At 35.1% G+C, this 16,163-nt stretch overlaps 1 pseudogene; it reads left to right on the forward strand.

Annotated features, from left to right (window-relative positions):
* Positions 1-3,638: 3,638 nt before the first annotated feature.
* Positions 3,639-4,972, forward strand: LOC128986776 (dnaJ homolog subfamily A member 1-like; annotated as a pseudogene).
* Positions 4,973-16,163: the final 11,191 nt, after the last annotated feature.

The raw sequence follows: 16,163 nt of genomic DNA on the forward strand, positions 1-16,163 counted from the left end.
AGATAAGATAGTTTCCTCAGCTTCTTTGCTTTCAGACTCGATGATTCGCTGTAGATTTGATTCAAAATCCGCACGTTTTTTTTTTTTTAGTTCAGCAAATGTAGTGTTTAATTGTCTAATTTGCACCGGAGTTAGCGGAGGATCACTAGCGGTAATCTTGCTTACCGTCTCTTCGAGTTTTGCAAAACGAGACTTAATGAGGTCTGTCGACTTACGATATGTTTCATACTTGAATTCCTTAGCTGGCATTTTGGTAGAAAGGTTACAACAATTAAGCGTTCATAGGTTACACTAATAGGCCTACCATTAACAATGAAATCAGAGTCTTAAAGTTTCAAACAATACTGTACAATAATTAAGTAATTGATTTACTGCCAGCCGGTATGACAAAAAATGAAAAGAAATACAGAATGAACACTAGCCTTCATTATAAAGCTTACAGTAACTAGGCTCACGGATTCACAAATCCATGGGAAGCGAAACAGGTTGTCCCGAAGGAGACAAGTTTATCGATAATTCAATAAGTTATTTGAACAAAAAAAAATACAAGAGATAATTCTGCCCAAAACGGCAAAAAAAATTAACTTCAGAGCTTCACCCAGTAGAATATTAATTAGAGTATGGAGGTCACTGCAAACAATAGCTAAGTTAAAATATTATTTAATATTAACTAGCGAATGGCTAATATGGAACAATAAATAGGTCTAAGCTTGTTGATTCAATTATCAGCTAGCCTATTTTGAATGTCTAGACATTGAACATAAATATATTACATAACTTAAATTGAATGATTGAACCACGATATGATCGAGAGTAAACAATAAACAAATATCAACAGTGAAACACGAATAAAACGAAATACTATTGTTGGCTTATATTAAAACAACATTGACATGGATTAATTTGACAAGATAAGTTTCCTTATTTTACAGTCAAAGAACACAATTAAATGATGTACTGTAGTTATAGAACTCTCGAATGTTATTATAATATTCCCTTTTACACAAAAAGTTGTCGACTCATTTAAAATACCTTTAATCTGAGCGTAAACAAGTAACATATAACATAGATTGAAATACAAAAGGTAGTTTATTTGTAAACCTAACTCTGAACCAGATTGTTAGAATGTAAACAAATGGTTTCTATTTTTAGTGAAGCGTCTGCATTTGCGTTCAGCACAGCAAACAGAACGGATGTTGGTAACAATGCGCTAGACTACAGAAATAATAATGATTGTATCAGTAGCCCTAGCGTTACACTAGAATCACCTGTTGCAGACAGAGAGAGAGAGAGAGAGAGAGAGAGAGAGAGAGGGAGAGAGAGAGAGAGAGAGAGAGAGAGAGAGAGAGAGAGTTAGAGGGGAGAGAGAGGGGGCTATAACGCCACAACATGTACGTTTGGAGTTGTTTGTAACTATGTTGTAGCTGCGCATGTACGTTTTGTAGTTACAGTTAAGCCCCGCCCTTCGTGTTCAACAAACTAAGGAAGCCAATATGGCGATCTACACTTCCTTTCAGTTTTGATAGACACATTGAAAATTGAATAATAAATATTTTTAGACCTCTGACAAAGTTGACTGTATGAAACATAAATCCCACAGGACTAATTCAAATAAATCCCAGCTCGAAGGACCAATGTTTAATGTGGGGTTAATTAATAAAATAAATGATTTATGGATGAATGTACCTTTGGGAATATGTCGGACGTAGTGAGCGGCAAGGAAGCGCCGCCGGGGTCGAGTTGCGATGGTAGATGGTAGAATGTCCTCAAGACGAAGGCACAACACTTGACACTATCTTCTTATGTTGAAGCTTGATCTTGATGTCGGAATAACGCACGTCTAAAAGTCTATACAGTCCAAAATGAGCGCTCACAAAGTTCCTACGCGACCGCGGTAGACCGGAATGGGAGGATTCACTGCTAAACTGACTTTACACACTGGTTAATACAATTAATTTAATTTAAAGAGGAAAAAATGTTATGAGTACTATACAAAGGGGCCACGGACTATTCCGAGTGGCAATAATAGAGAATTAAAACTATAAGAGGGAAAGCCGCAATGGCAGAGAAAATTAATTATGTCAAAGTGACATGTGTTAGGTAAACCCGGTAACCGACAGACTGGGCAAGCGTCCCGAAGCGACGCTAAAACTTCGCAAAAATATCCGTCCGCCAAGTTAACCAATGGGCATTGTGCTGACCCCACTAGGTTGAATTGAAAACCCCTACTCTCTCTCTGTCGGCGGCAAATACAAATGCATAAATTATATACAGTACAAGAAATAGACACATTTTCCTGAAAACTTACTTAACACTTACTAATAGCTTCTTGAGTTTCTTTCTGAATAAAGACATTCTTTACGATCTTTTGAACTTCATTAGCGGCTCCTACATAATTTGTTCCGCAGTCTGAGTAGATGTTGCTACATAACCCTTGTCGAGAGACAAATCTTGTCAATGCTGCTAGGTAAGCTTCGGAACTAAGATCCGTAAAAACTTCTAAATGTACAGCCTTGACAGAAAAACAAATGAAGATACAAACGTATACTTTAATTGGACAGGACTTCCTTAATTTGCAAGGTTTAACCGAGAATGGACCTAAAAAGTCCGTCCGGCAGTTGTTGAACACTCTTGAGGGCAGGACTCTTTGTGGAGGAAGATCTCCCATTTTATGAGTGGTGGTCATAGGATTGCATTTAAAGCATCGGATGCACTTGTGAACTCTTCTCTTCTTCGAATAACACTTCGAGAAGATAGGATCCAAAACTTCTGAGATATAACGGCTTGTAAAAACTGAGGTCTAGCAAGCAAGTGTTTCAAATGGTAATGATCAACGATGAGATTGGTGACATGGTTAGTTTTGGGCAAGACAATAGGGTGCTTTGCAGCGTAGGATATTTGAGAGTGCTTAAGGCGGCCTCCAACACGAATCAATCCATTTTCGCCTAAGAAAGGGGATAGAGACGCAAGACGGGAGGAACAAGGTTTTCCAGCTTTCAATCTAGAAATATCTTCAGAAAAAACTGTTTGTTGAATCATTTTACAGATAGTGATTGTTGCTTTATCAATTTCTTCAAGCTTTAAAAATCCTGATTCTTTAACCTGGTTTGTTAAGTTATTTTTGAAGCGTAGAATGTAAGCGATGACTCGTTGGAGGGTTGACCAAGTTGAAAACCTGTTGAATAAGTCTGGTTTTTGAGTTGTAACCATTATTGGTAAAGGTTCGGCCTTACGTTCTGGCAATTTTTCGTCTTGCTAAGCATAATTGATTAATGAATAAATCAGTGCATACTCTAATGATTAACTAGGAGCATTTGTAAGATTGTATAGTATATAAGGTATTGCAAAATCTAAGTACAATATATCAAAAAACTTGTAATGTTTTTTAATTAAAAACCTTATCTCTTTAATCTTTATTTGCATGTTAAATATCCTTTACTATAAATAAACTTGACGATTTAGCATAAATCTACATAGTTTGGTAATTACTTATAACCAATGCATAAATGTAGTAGTCAGTGTACACATTGGATTCTAACTTGCTGTAAAACCTAGACAGCTGATTTTACAAAATACCCAAACAATAAACAACCATTACTGTCATTGTCATTTTTATTTGCAGCTACTTTAAAAACGATTACTGAGTTTTAGACGGTTTGGGACATAATAACTTGGATTTTTTAAACAGATTTGTTTTCGTTTATCTTGTTTTGCGTTACAACATTGACTAGTTGGATAAATAAAATGGTAAAAGAAACAGGATATTATGACATCCATGGCGTCAAACCCGACTGTACTTTAGATGAGTTAAAGAAAGCATACAGAAAACTAGCTCTCAAGTACCATCCGGACAAAAACCCAAGTGAAGGTGAGCGGTTCAAGCAAATTTCGCAGGCTTATGAAGTACTGTCAACCCCAGAGAAGAGAGCCATCTACGACAGGGGTGGCGAGGAAGCATTGAAGGCAGGAAGTGGAGGTGGAGGATTTTCCTCCAACCCGATGGATATATTTAACATCTTCTTTGGAGGTGGCAGAAGAGGGCCGGGCGAACGGAAATGTCAAGACGTTGTACATCAGCTCTCAATATCCTTAGAGGATCTGTACAAGGGTTCCACGAGGAAACTGGCAATCGAGAAGAATGTTGTTTGTGAAAAGTGTGAAGGTCGTGGAGGAAAGAAAGGTGCCATTGAGAAGTGCGGAACTTGCGGTGGCTCCGGAATGGAAATCCAGGTACACCAGCTGGGACCTGGCATGATGCAGCAAATACAGCGAATGTGCAGCGACTGTAAGGGCCAAGGAGAGAAGATCCCCATCAAAGACCACTGCAAGACGTGCAACGGGAAGAAGACAGTAAGAGATTGAAAAGTCCTCGAAGTCCACGTCCTTCCTGGAATGGTCGACGGTCAGAAAATCACGTTTGCAGAAGAAGGAGACCAAGAACCTGGGTATAAACCTGGTGATATTGTTATAGTACTGGATGAAAAGAGGCACCCCAGGTTTAAAAGATCGGGAAGTGACTTGATCTTTCGAATGGAAATTGAGTTGGTAGAATCCTTATGTGGGTTCAAAAAGGTGATCAGAACTCTAGATGACAGGAATCTTCTGATCACTGTCATTCCAGGGGAAATAGTAAAACATGGGGATATCAAGTGCGTTATAGGGGAGGGGATGCCTCAATATCTTAATTCGTCCGAGAAAGGTAAACTTATTGTTCAGTTTATTGTAAATTTTCCATCCGTGCTTCCACCTACTGTGATGGCGCAACTGGAGCAGTGTTTACCACCAAGGCCTCAGCAAGACGTCCCTGAAAATGCTGAAGAGTGTCTTCTGAGTGATATGGACATGGCCTCCGAATCTAGAAGACGAGCACCCAGAGGACAAGAAAGTGAGTCAGAAATGCCTCAGGTCCAGTGTGCAGCTAGTTGATTGATTGGTTTGACCAGTTGTTATGATTTACTTGGAGTTTCTTGTTGTTACCGTTTTATAATTTTTAGTTCCTTAATAAAATGAGTTTAATAATAATCTTCCAATAATGTCTCTATTGGTTCTTCTTTTTTTTACATAACTCTACTTCTAAATAAAATTACCCAACCAAGTGACATGAAATTTATGCAGGTTACGAGAAATCATATTTGAAAACTATTTACAACGAGGTGTTAGCCCGTCCTACGTACGGGAATTCAGTAGTCAGTTAAAACCGTGTACAATTCAGATCAGCTAGTTTACATATTAAGACAAAGATTCTTGCAGTTTTAATGTGAAAAATCATCTTGTAAACAAATGTTGCGTGACCAAATATGTTTTTATTCCATCATAGGCCTATACGATATGCATTTTAAATCCGATAATTTTACAATAAAACAGCAATTCTGCAATTTTTACGATGTGAAAAGCGTTGAAGTGAGATTTGCAGCCGATTCGCACAGACGCACACTGATTATAAGTAGCCTACAGTAAGAGAGAGTAATAGTCAATTGAGAAGTGTATAGACCTAGTCAACGATACCACCTTGCATAGCGTACCTATGCCTATTCCATAATTATTATCACCACAATACAACTACTATACACAATTTCCAGTAGGCCTGAATAGAAACGACCTAAAATAAAACGATAATATCCAATAAAATTTACAGTACACATAATTAACTTTGGTGTCCTAACATCAAAACTAATCGTTACACCTATCCTTTATATCAATTTCGAGTGAGGTGAATAAAAACAAGTAATAACTTGAGAGTGTTCACTAAGCAAGTCTAGTCTACTCTTAAATAACATGTGAATAAACACAAGAGTTCGCTCGCGAGAGTTGTCTTGTGGTACGGAGGGTTCCCTCTTGCGTCGGCAAGTGATCACTTGTAGAGAACACTTGTTTTTTAAAGAGAACACTCGTTTTTCATAATAAAAACAAAAAATTTAACTTGGGCAATTTAAATGTTTGAAACAGCTTAATTCTGCGGCCAAAGTAATCAGATTTAGGATATTCATGAACAAATTACACAGGCCTACTAAGTTATAAGTTTATTTATTGATCTGTGTATTTAACAATAATTGTTAATAAGCATATGTTTGTTTAAAGTTTGTTTTTTATTGCATCTTCAAATCTGAGTAATTGTTTGCACTTGTTAGGGCTTATACTTCTTCTAATCCCATATTGTTTTCGTTCACGAATATGCATGAAAGCAGCCATTTTAGGCAAGTGAACAGTTACAAGTGTGGGTTGACCCTGACTTGTAAATCTAAGAGTGTTTTCTTTCTAGACAAGTGTTTGCTTTTTCTTTATTCACATGTTTTTAAGAGTTGTCTTGTGTCAGAAAAGGGTTCCCTTGTAGTGGAAGTGAACTCTTCCTTTATTCACTTGCTGACAAGTGTTCACTCAAAATAATACAAGTGGGAGAGTTCTCTAGTTTTTATTCACCTCGCTTTAATTGCAAAATAAATAAGTGTAAACAAATAAAAGTAAAAACAATAACAGTTTGTTTTGAAACAGCTGTTTGGTTCAAATAACATTCATTTGAAAAAAAAGAACTGGTCACATGTAGCAGGAATATAAAAAGTAAACACGCTAGTAAAGCTAATGACGTAATTGTCAATGTTTATTATCCATACCGTTATCAGTTCTATCCTTGATAATTACCCACCCTCATTGAATAAATGTACATCGTAATTTCCCATATTAGTTAATTTAAACTACAATATATTCATAGTTGAAATAAAAGTGATATTTTCATGTTTGGGGGAGCTGATATAGGCACCCTTAAACGTAACCAAAACTAAACACGATTTCATAAAAGGATGGTTTGTCTAGTTGCAGTATCCTAGATCAATGTTGACGTTGTGTTCAATCTATGTCATCCATCTGTTTATCTTTGTATACAACCCGGCTGAGGTTGTGGTGGTAATTTAAAATCGTGATTCATGATTATTCTTGATTTTCTTTTTATGATATCAATATTTCCGGGCCTAATCCAAACAAAGTTAAAGGAGGCAAACATTAATTGCAAACAAAAAGCTACCATGAAGAATTAAAACATGTAAACATTGTTATTTTTCTAATCTTTCCTTGAAAAGTGGAGTAGTAAAATAATTTACATTTATCCTTTTTTATTAAGACTCGTGTACAGAGCCTCGATTTGTACTGTGGTTTAATTCATTTTGGTCTAAACTATTTTAAACTGTGGTCTAATTATCTCTACTAATCTTACTTATTTCCTATAATCAATGACAAAATAAGAGTAAATAAAATAACCTCATAGTTCCATAGTTTATATTTAACCAGCTGTTAGTTAAAACGAATTATATTGCTCTAAAACAAATCGAAGATTACAAAGATTGCTTTAAAAAATAATTTGAACATCCTAGTATTTTACTATGTATATTTAATTAATCTGTCATCCTCTTACAGAAGAATTGAACGTATCAATGATTAGCATTACACATAGTATAAATAAGTCAACCCTAAGTATGTCTTTACATTTTTATCCAAATGCTGAATTTGTGACACAAAAGCTGAATGTTTACAGCTGTTATGTTAAGCAAATTATTTTATGCAAAAACCAAGTTTAGAATCTTAGCGTCGGCTGCTAGACTTTTTAAAAATTAAAACGTAATTTCTAAAAAACTGGGACCCTAAACTAAAATTATGGCTTCGACATTCCCTAGTTCTCAAAATTATCTTTCTTTCAACACAAAAATCATGAAAATCCGTCGAGTGGTTGATTCAGAATCGTGAAATAAAAAAACACAGTTTCGTTGTAATATTATAGATCGTTTGAATAAAAAACCTATCAAATAATTGTAATCATACAAATAAATAAAAAAGAAAACATAACAAGAAGAAGGGCCAGTAACAAATACAATGACATTAATGTGTTGTATGCGTTATGTCTACGAATAAACCTATGAAATAAAAAATCCGATTCCCTGAGACATGAAACTGCATGTTTAAAAGGACTGAAGAGTATTTTATCATCCCAATAAAACAGTGTTTCAGACATGTCAATTTATGCTTGCCTTAGTCCAGTAAACATTAAATAATCTTGATGAAGTAAGTCTTCAGGTACTGGTAGTGAGAAAGCTCTCATCAACTAAAATCATATCCCTTCTAGATAGTTCATGCATTTCTAGATAAACTCGAGTCACCGGCGAGTTATTTTTATTATAGGCTATTCATTAATCACTCACAAGTAATCCTCTGGTGGATTTGAACCCAGCGCTACTGGAAAGAAGTCCTGAGTCTAATAGCCATACAGCCTCAAGGCATTAAATTCTTAATACTTATACAAACTGAACATGTAGAATTTTATAAATGACACAAAAGCCTAATTTGTTCAGTATCTTGAATGTTAACAAAGTAGATAGTATTGAATGGTAAAATATGTATCCGCGATATCAGTATTAGTGGCAATTGGAACAGATGAAACTTTAAACCCTCATCTAACAAGTTGACGGCTGAAGCTGAAGTTTACAAGTTTGATCCTAAATAAATTACTAGGAGTGTTAATCAAGTATGTGAAGTGTCAAAGCTTCTGAGCGTGCATTACAGTTGTAATTCCAGCTCTAAGGGAACCTGATTGAATCAAAGGAACACTTGAGTGCAGAGAGTGGATTATAGAAGACGTTCCGTCACATCATGCAAGCTGTTAATTACTTTTGAATTACTTAACCAACGCAGTTCCCATTCGTAGTAATTAACTAAAACATGTAATTAGCTTGTTTTGTTTGACTTTCCCTGCCATTTATCTATGAGTTTCAATTTTTATCTTTAAAATGAATTGTTTATGTTACTGGCAGTATTGTAAACGAGTTGCTTACTCAAGCTTCGCAACGAGGATATGGACCTAAAATTTACCTAAACCCATGAATATGAAGAGCAAGAATCACCACTGACACTCCTTTTACACTATACGGTTTTCACCGTCCGGATGAAAACAGTATAATTCTACGCCGTTTCAATGTTTCTTTCACATTACACGGTTTCTGACCGTACGGCGAGATGAATGCTGGATTTACAACGTCGCAATTAGCATGAACAGTGTTTACTCGACAAGGCAGATTGTAAACGAAAAATTGTGCAACTAGCATTATGTATTTGAATCACATAATTGAGCGGAAAACAAATTACGTCAATAGTTTGATTATTATACTAATAACAGTTAGTTGTGATTTAAATGTGTTTTTTTTTGTAGTGGTTCTAAATCTGTAAAAATATTTGTCAATCCCATTTCAAACAAAATATGTGAGCATTGTAAATTTTTATGTTCCCACGAAACCCCACTGACTAAAATAGATTTAGTATTAACGTGATAACTTTAAGAAAGCCGTAATAAATGTTTCCCATTATAAAACACCAAGCAGTGCACAAAATGATGCCATATTATACGAATAAACTAAAACCTCTTTCAAAACCTTGCGTTATATCTACACTCATATAACATTCAAAAGACAGAAATTGTGTATCAGAATTGTTTCAATGTGGTCTATGTTGACCTTTCCCACAAGTATCTGTTTGGACCTAATGCATGAGCAGTGTAACTGATAGGAATTGTTCGCCATTATGTCATCCTTTACATATACACATGTATTGTAACAGTTTCAAGTAATAGTCAGTTTGGACCTAATGCTTGAGCAGTATAACTGGTAGGATTTATTCTCCATTATACACTTTACATATATACTTTACATATATCATGTATTGTAACAGTTTCAAGTAATAGTCTGTTTGGACCTAATGCATGAGCAGTATAACTGGTAGGAATTATTCTCAATTATGTCATCCTTTACATATATCATGTATTACTTTTAATACTTTTAATACTTTTTTATGAAATGGCGACCATACATAGTAGGTATTTTAAGCCAAGGATGAATGGGGATGAGTGTAGGATGAGTGGCGCGATCTTGTAGTCTTGTTAGTGACTAAGGCCGACATTCCTTAGACACAGCTGTTAATTAATAGCCCATACAGCTAATGGCAACTAAGGGACCTACAGTTTATAGTGGAATCCGAACCACATTCTTTCCTGTAACAGTTTCAAGTCATGGTGGAAGGAAAAAACATAGGTGTGCTATTCCCACATATTCTGACGTCACTCGGATTGCAAACAAAAGATCAACTGATTGTAACTGTCAAATTAGTATTTTTTTTTTTATTTACTTTACAATCTGTTCTATTATATATTGAACAATAAGTAAATACTATGTAATACGAAAAATTGACTTTGGAACATTAAAAATAGCTGTTAAGCACTCTCAACAACAAATTTGTCAATAAAAACACTTTACAAAAATCTGAAGGGCAGGTCCAGAATTGATGGCCTCTTAAGTCTGTAAATTGTATCCATGTTGTTTAATAAGTTAAGAGCTAAATGATTTTGATGAGATTCCAATTTCGTAATATATCGTTCACTTATGGTCATGATTTCGTCCAAACTGTAGGCATCTTAAGGCCTTGATGTAGTGTTCTATTGCTGACATACCATGGTGCATTTGTTATCTTCCTCAGCATTGTCGATTGGTATCTTTGGAGAATTTCTATATTAGAAGTACTCGCCGAGCCCCATAGTTGCACTCCATATGTCCAGATTGGTTTCAATATAGTTTTATATAGCAATAATTTATTTTCTAGACTAAGTTTTGATTTTCTTCCGATGAGCCAATTTAACTGATTAGATTTTAAATTTAGTTGTTGCCGTTTTCTCCAAATGTGTGTTTTCCAAGTTAACTTCCTATCTAAATGGATACCTAAGTATTTAACCTCAGTTACTTCGGGAAGTTGGGTGTTGTTTATTGTGACAGGAGGACAAGAATTTTGATTTAGAGTAAAAGAAATGTGGACAGATTTAGTTTCATTAATTTTGAACCTCCATGTCTTAAACCAATCAGTAATTATGTTCAGATTTTGCTGTAAATTTAGAGAAGCTTGAAATGGATCACGATGAACAGACAAAACCGCAGTATCATCCGCAAATGTAGCAATTTCTACCAACTCATTTTCTGGGAGATCTGCTGTGTAGAGAATATACAAAAACGGCCCGAGGACACTTCCTTGAGGAATCCCAGATTCAATTGGACGTAGGTTAGTGAGGACGTCTTGATATTTAATTTGGAAAGTCCTGTTTTGAAGGTAGGATTTTAAAATGCTATAAATTGAATGGGGTAAAAACTTTTTGACTTTATATAACAAGCCAACATGCCACACCTTATCGAATGCCTGGCTAACATCCAAGAAGGCAGCTGAACAAAACTTTTTATCTTCCATACATTGACGTATCACGTCAACAACTCGGTGAACCTGTTCTATGGTACTGTGTTTCCGTCTGAAACCAAACTGATGTGCAGGAATCACATCTTCGCCAATAAGTTCTTGTATCCTTTTCAGAAGAAGTTTTTCAAATAACTTAGACATTATTGGTAAAAGACTTATGGGTCGGTAAGAACTTACCTGGTCAAGAGGCTTCCCAGGTTTCGGAATGTCAAATTAGTATGTATTTGTTTTGATTTGATTGTTATTGTTTTTGTTTCAAGTAATAGTCAGTTTGGACCTAATGCATGAGCAGTATAACTGGTAGAAATTATTCACCATTATGCCATCCTTTACATATCATGTACTGCAACAGTTTCAAGTAAAAGTGTAAAAATATCGAATAGTGTTCATATAACATTATGTATAATACATGGTGGCCCATAAAATCACGGAACGTTTAAACGTCGTTTTATATGAGTTAGAACAATCATAAAACAATATTCTCGACGATATTGCTCATCATCAAAGCCATCATAAATATTCCAATATCCAACAACAATGGCGGCAGATTCGTCAGTTTATGTGAGTTTTACGACCAACGCCTTGTTTATGGGTTTTGGGATGCATTTGTCCGACAGGAAAACTCAGTATCACGTTTTTAAACTTAGTGGATTTTCTGAGTTTTTGTTGTATGTATTCCAAAAAAATATGTTACACAATTTTTAGAAATACAAAACATTTTCCACGTGTACTTAGTATAATATGTAGAGGAAGAGCTAGTTATATTGATTATCATCATGATTGAGATTATCATTATGATGTTATGAGGTAAAAAAATAAACCTATAGGCCTAATCCTACAAATATTTTCAGTTTTGTTAAAAAATAATCAGGTTGTAAAGTCAATTCGTTTTCGGTAGACATCCACTCATTCTTATTCTTAATTTACCTAAGAAACTTGTTCATGTGGACGAGCAATCTATCAAATTTCTACAATAAACTTCTATATAAAACTCATGATACCGCTACCGCTCCCGCTCTTCGTGCCTAAACGGGGCCTAAAAAAAGTGGAGTCCGCTCTCCGCGAACCTCTTTCCACTCTCCACTTCCGCGCCTAGGAAAACCCGGCTTAAAGAGCCTACCATGGATATTGTTTTTAGCCTAAAACTAAGATATTTCCAACAATTTGTAGAAATCATAGGAGCCGTTTTTAAATCATTTTGCGCAAACTTTACCCATGTTATAGTACAGTACCTGAGGACCGAGCTTTGCTTGGGGAAGATCATTAGTTTACTCTTAGAGCAGTCTTAGTATTGCAGGAACATTAAATCATTCCACACTCCGCACTGCTAGCCTTTACTACTTCCTTCACCATTTTTTACGTCGTTGATCTATTTCCTTTCTTTCCCATAGCATGTAAGTATTGCAGATACATTAATCAAACTGCCACAAACGGTCCCCCCACTCAGCACTGCCAGCTTTTACTACTTCCTTCACAACTTCCTACGTCGTAGACCTGTTTTCCTCTCTTTCCATAGCATTTTAGTATTTTAGATACATTAATCTAATTGCCACAAACGATCCCCACACTTAACACTGCTCGTCTTTACAGTAGTAAAGACGAGCAGTGTCCTTCACCACTCCTTACGTCGTGGACCTGTTTCCCTCCCTTCGTAGTGTTTTAGGATTGCAGATACATTAATCTAATTGCCACAAACAGTTCCCACACTCCGTACTGCTAGACTTTACTACTTCCTTCACCATCTCCCACGTCGTGGACCTGTTTCCTTCCCTTCTCATAGCATGTAAGAATTGCAGATATATTAATCTAACTGATACAAACGGTTCCCACACTCTGCACTGACAGCCTTTATTACTTCCTTCACCACTCCCTACGTCGCGTCGTGGACCTGTTTCCTCCCCTTCTCATAGCATTTAAGTATTGCAGAATCATTAATTCAACTGCCACAAATGATTCCAACACTCCACACTGCTCCCCTTTACTACTTCCTTCACCACTTCCTACGTCGTGGACCTGTTTCCCTCCCTTCCCATAGCATTTTAGGATTGAAGATAACTGCCACTACCGGTTCCCCCACTCTACATTGCCAGCCTTTACTATTTTACTACCTTTTACTATTTTAGATACATTAATCCAACTGCAACAGACGCTTCCTACACTCCACACTGCTAGCCTTTAGGGTCTGACTTAAGGGAGGTACAATTGAGGCAACGATGACATCATAGTTTAGTTCAAAATTCCTCCGTTAACAGCGTTGTAGTAGAGAGCACAGCGCTTAATTTTTACTTCACTATTAGGCCTGGTTAATTATAAAAATAAAAAAAAATTATTTAATTAATCTTAAAATTTTTCAATTATTAAATTAAACTGTCATAACCTAAAAACGTGCTGATAATGAAAAAATCGAATGAAGGTTTACTAATCTAAAAAACAGTTTTGTTCATCAAATATAATTATAAATGCCTAAAATTATTTTTTTTAATTTTTTAATTATAAAATTAAACTGTCATAACCTAACCAAACCAACCAAACTTGCTGATATGAATAAAAATTTTTGACATAAAGTTAGTGCTGCCAGCGGGATTCGAACCCGGCACCTTCGGATTATCAGCCCGACACGCTATCCACTACACCACCGAGGCCGATGGTTAAACTCCGTATCGTTGCGGTAATGGTGTTCCCTCAAGAGGAGATCTGACAGCTATCGTCATCGAAGGCTCTTCTGTACCTCCCTTGAGTATTTACTCACCTACTAGGTATTTACCTAGCCTTTACTACAATGTAAAGAGTAATCTTCAGTGTAATCTTTGCTCAATAGTTACAACTGATGTTTTTTTACCCTTTGTACTGTGTTTTGTAATTTACTATTATACTGTGGATGGCCTACTATACTACACATGTACATTGTACAAGTCCTTTGTTTACATTGTCCTTGTTATTTTATTCAACCAAGACATCCCATCTATATGGATCAGCTGTGGCCAATTTTTTACTAAAAAAATAATGTAGTTGTGTGAGCCAGTCACAGATTGCACTAGTGTCTAAAACTCTATTTTGTACCTTATTTTTCGTTACTGACATAGTTGCTTTGCTGGGTCACAACAGTTGCTATAGCTCATAATAAGCCATTCTATCAGTTTGACTTGGTAAAAACGAACGTAAAAACCATCATGTAATCGGCAGAAATCAGTAATTTAGATCAGCGCAATCTGTAGGTGGCTCACATCAACTAAGACAAATTTTATTAAAAACCTGGCTACAACTTTAACATGGGGATGGAATGTCTAAAAGGTTCAACCAACATGGTTACTTAGCAACCCATAAGGCAAATGTTAAAATATGTTGATTTTTCAGTTCAATTTTTCTACGTAATTAGATTTTTTGGAGGTTCTAACTGCAGTAAACACGTTTTTAGGCCAGAAATAGACTATTTACAACATTTGAAGAAAATCGTCAAAGCCGTTTTCGAGATCTTTGTGCAAGCATACATAATTCATATATACAAGCAAACATTGCTCATATTAGAGTATAGAATAGTAGATATTGTCTTTATACGGTCTCTCATGATAATAATATTATAAGGAGCATGGGTAAAATTTGGCCAATTATATTCCATCACCATAGTTTCTTTCTGAATCCATTATATAAGTAGATGTTACTAAAACTAATTCAATCAAACCTTAATAACCTTTTTTTAACTACTATAACAGAAACAAGTCAAAAGCATAATAACTTGTTGTAGTGATTGTCGCCTATATTGTCCTTTGAAGTGATAATATGAAGCTATTTTAATAAAAGAACATTATTGCCTAATTAATTATTCATAAGATCATAGGAATTGTTATCAAACCTTTTATTATTCATTGAGAAGATTAGCTAAGGTAATGAATTCTACATTCAAAAGAAGTAAATTACTGATGAACTGTGGTAAAAACGACTGAACACTGCAAAACGCTGATTGTCTTTGATTACCTTTCGGATGAGAACTTTCTAAATCTATCTAAATTTCCTTTGAGTAATTTGACTTTACGAATATCCCAAGGTGATTTCCTCAATTTATTTTATTCTGTTTTCTTTTACGTCTGTACTTTTACCTCTAGAACCTCTTCCCTTGTTAAACTTTGATAATTTTGTTTTCGATGTTAAACAAATAAAAGGTTTTTTTGTGTCATGCTGAAAAAGTGTTTAGGCAACGATAAGTAGGTATGTTTATCAGGGTACAGTTGATTAAACATTACACATACAAATTAATATTTATAATATCCTTGACTTCAGATACTGCAAGTATACTTCTAATCCTTTTGAAACATCGGAAGCCTGGTGTGTATTACCGTATTACATGTCCAGTTGAAGGGGCTGGTGTGCATAAATTGTAAATATTCTGAGGTGTTTTTTATTTTTCAATTGAAATTTAAGCCATTTGTATTTTACTTATTTGTCTATGATTGTACTATGTGCTTACAATCTAAGAGTGCTGACGGTATCTATATTAAACAGATGAGTGTAGATTGGAGTGTTTCTAAAGAGCCAGGACTTTTATAAAATACCAAAGAACAAGAATAGCCAAACCAATTAACATTTTGATTTTAAGTTGAAAGAGTGACCACTATAGATCGATTAGTTTCCCTTATCATATTTAGGTAGTAATGACCTAAAAGTAAATTGATACATTATTCTATTAATGACTACCAGACATAAAAATTCCTAATATTTTATTCGATGTATAGTGAAATTAAAACATGTTACTTCGTATATTGAAACCTAAAATTTATATGTTTTATTTATTTTCTTACTAGTTAGTTATTCTATACTTATTATTTTACTATATCAATGCTATTTTGTTTTAAACGTCCCATATACAAAAATCCCAGATCCAAAATAACTGTTGAAATTAATAT

This window comes from Macrosteles quadrilineatus, unplaced genomic scaffold (assembly GCF_028750875.1).
Source record: "Macrosteles quadrilineatus isolate MER2022 unplaced genomic scaffold, UCM_ALF_1.0 Scaffold_2__2_contigs__length_208266976, whole genome shotgun sequence".
NCBI lineage: Eukaryota > Metazoa > Arthropoda > Insecta > Hemiptera > Cicadellidae > Macrosteles > Macrosteles quadrilineatus.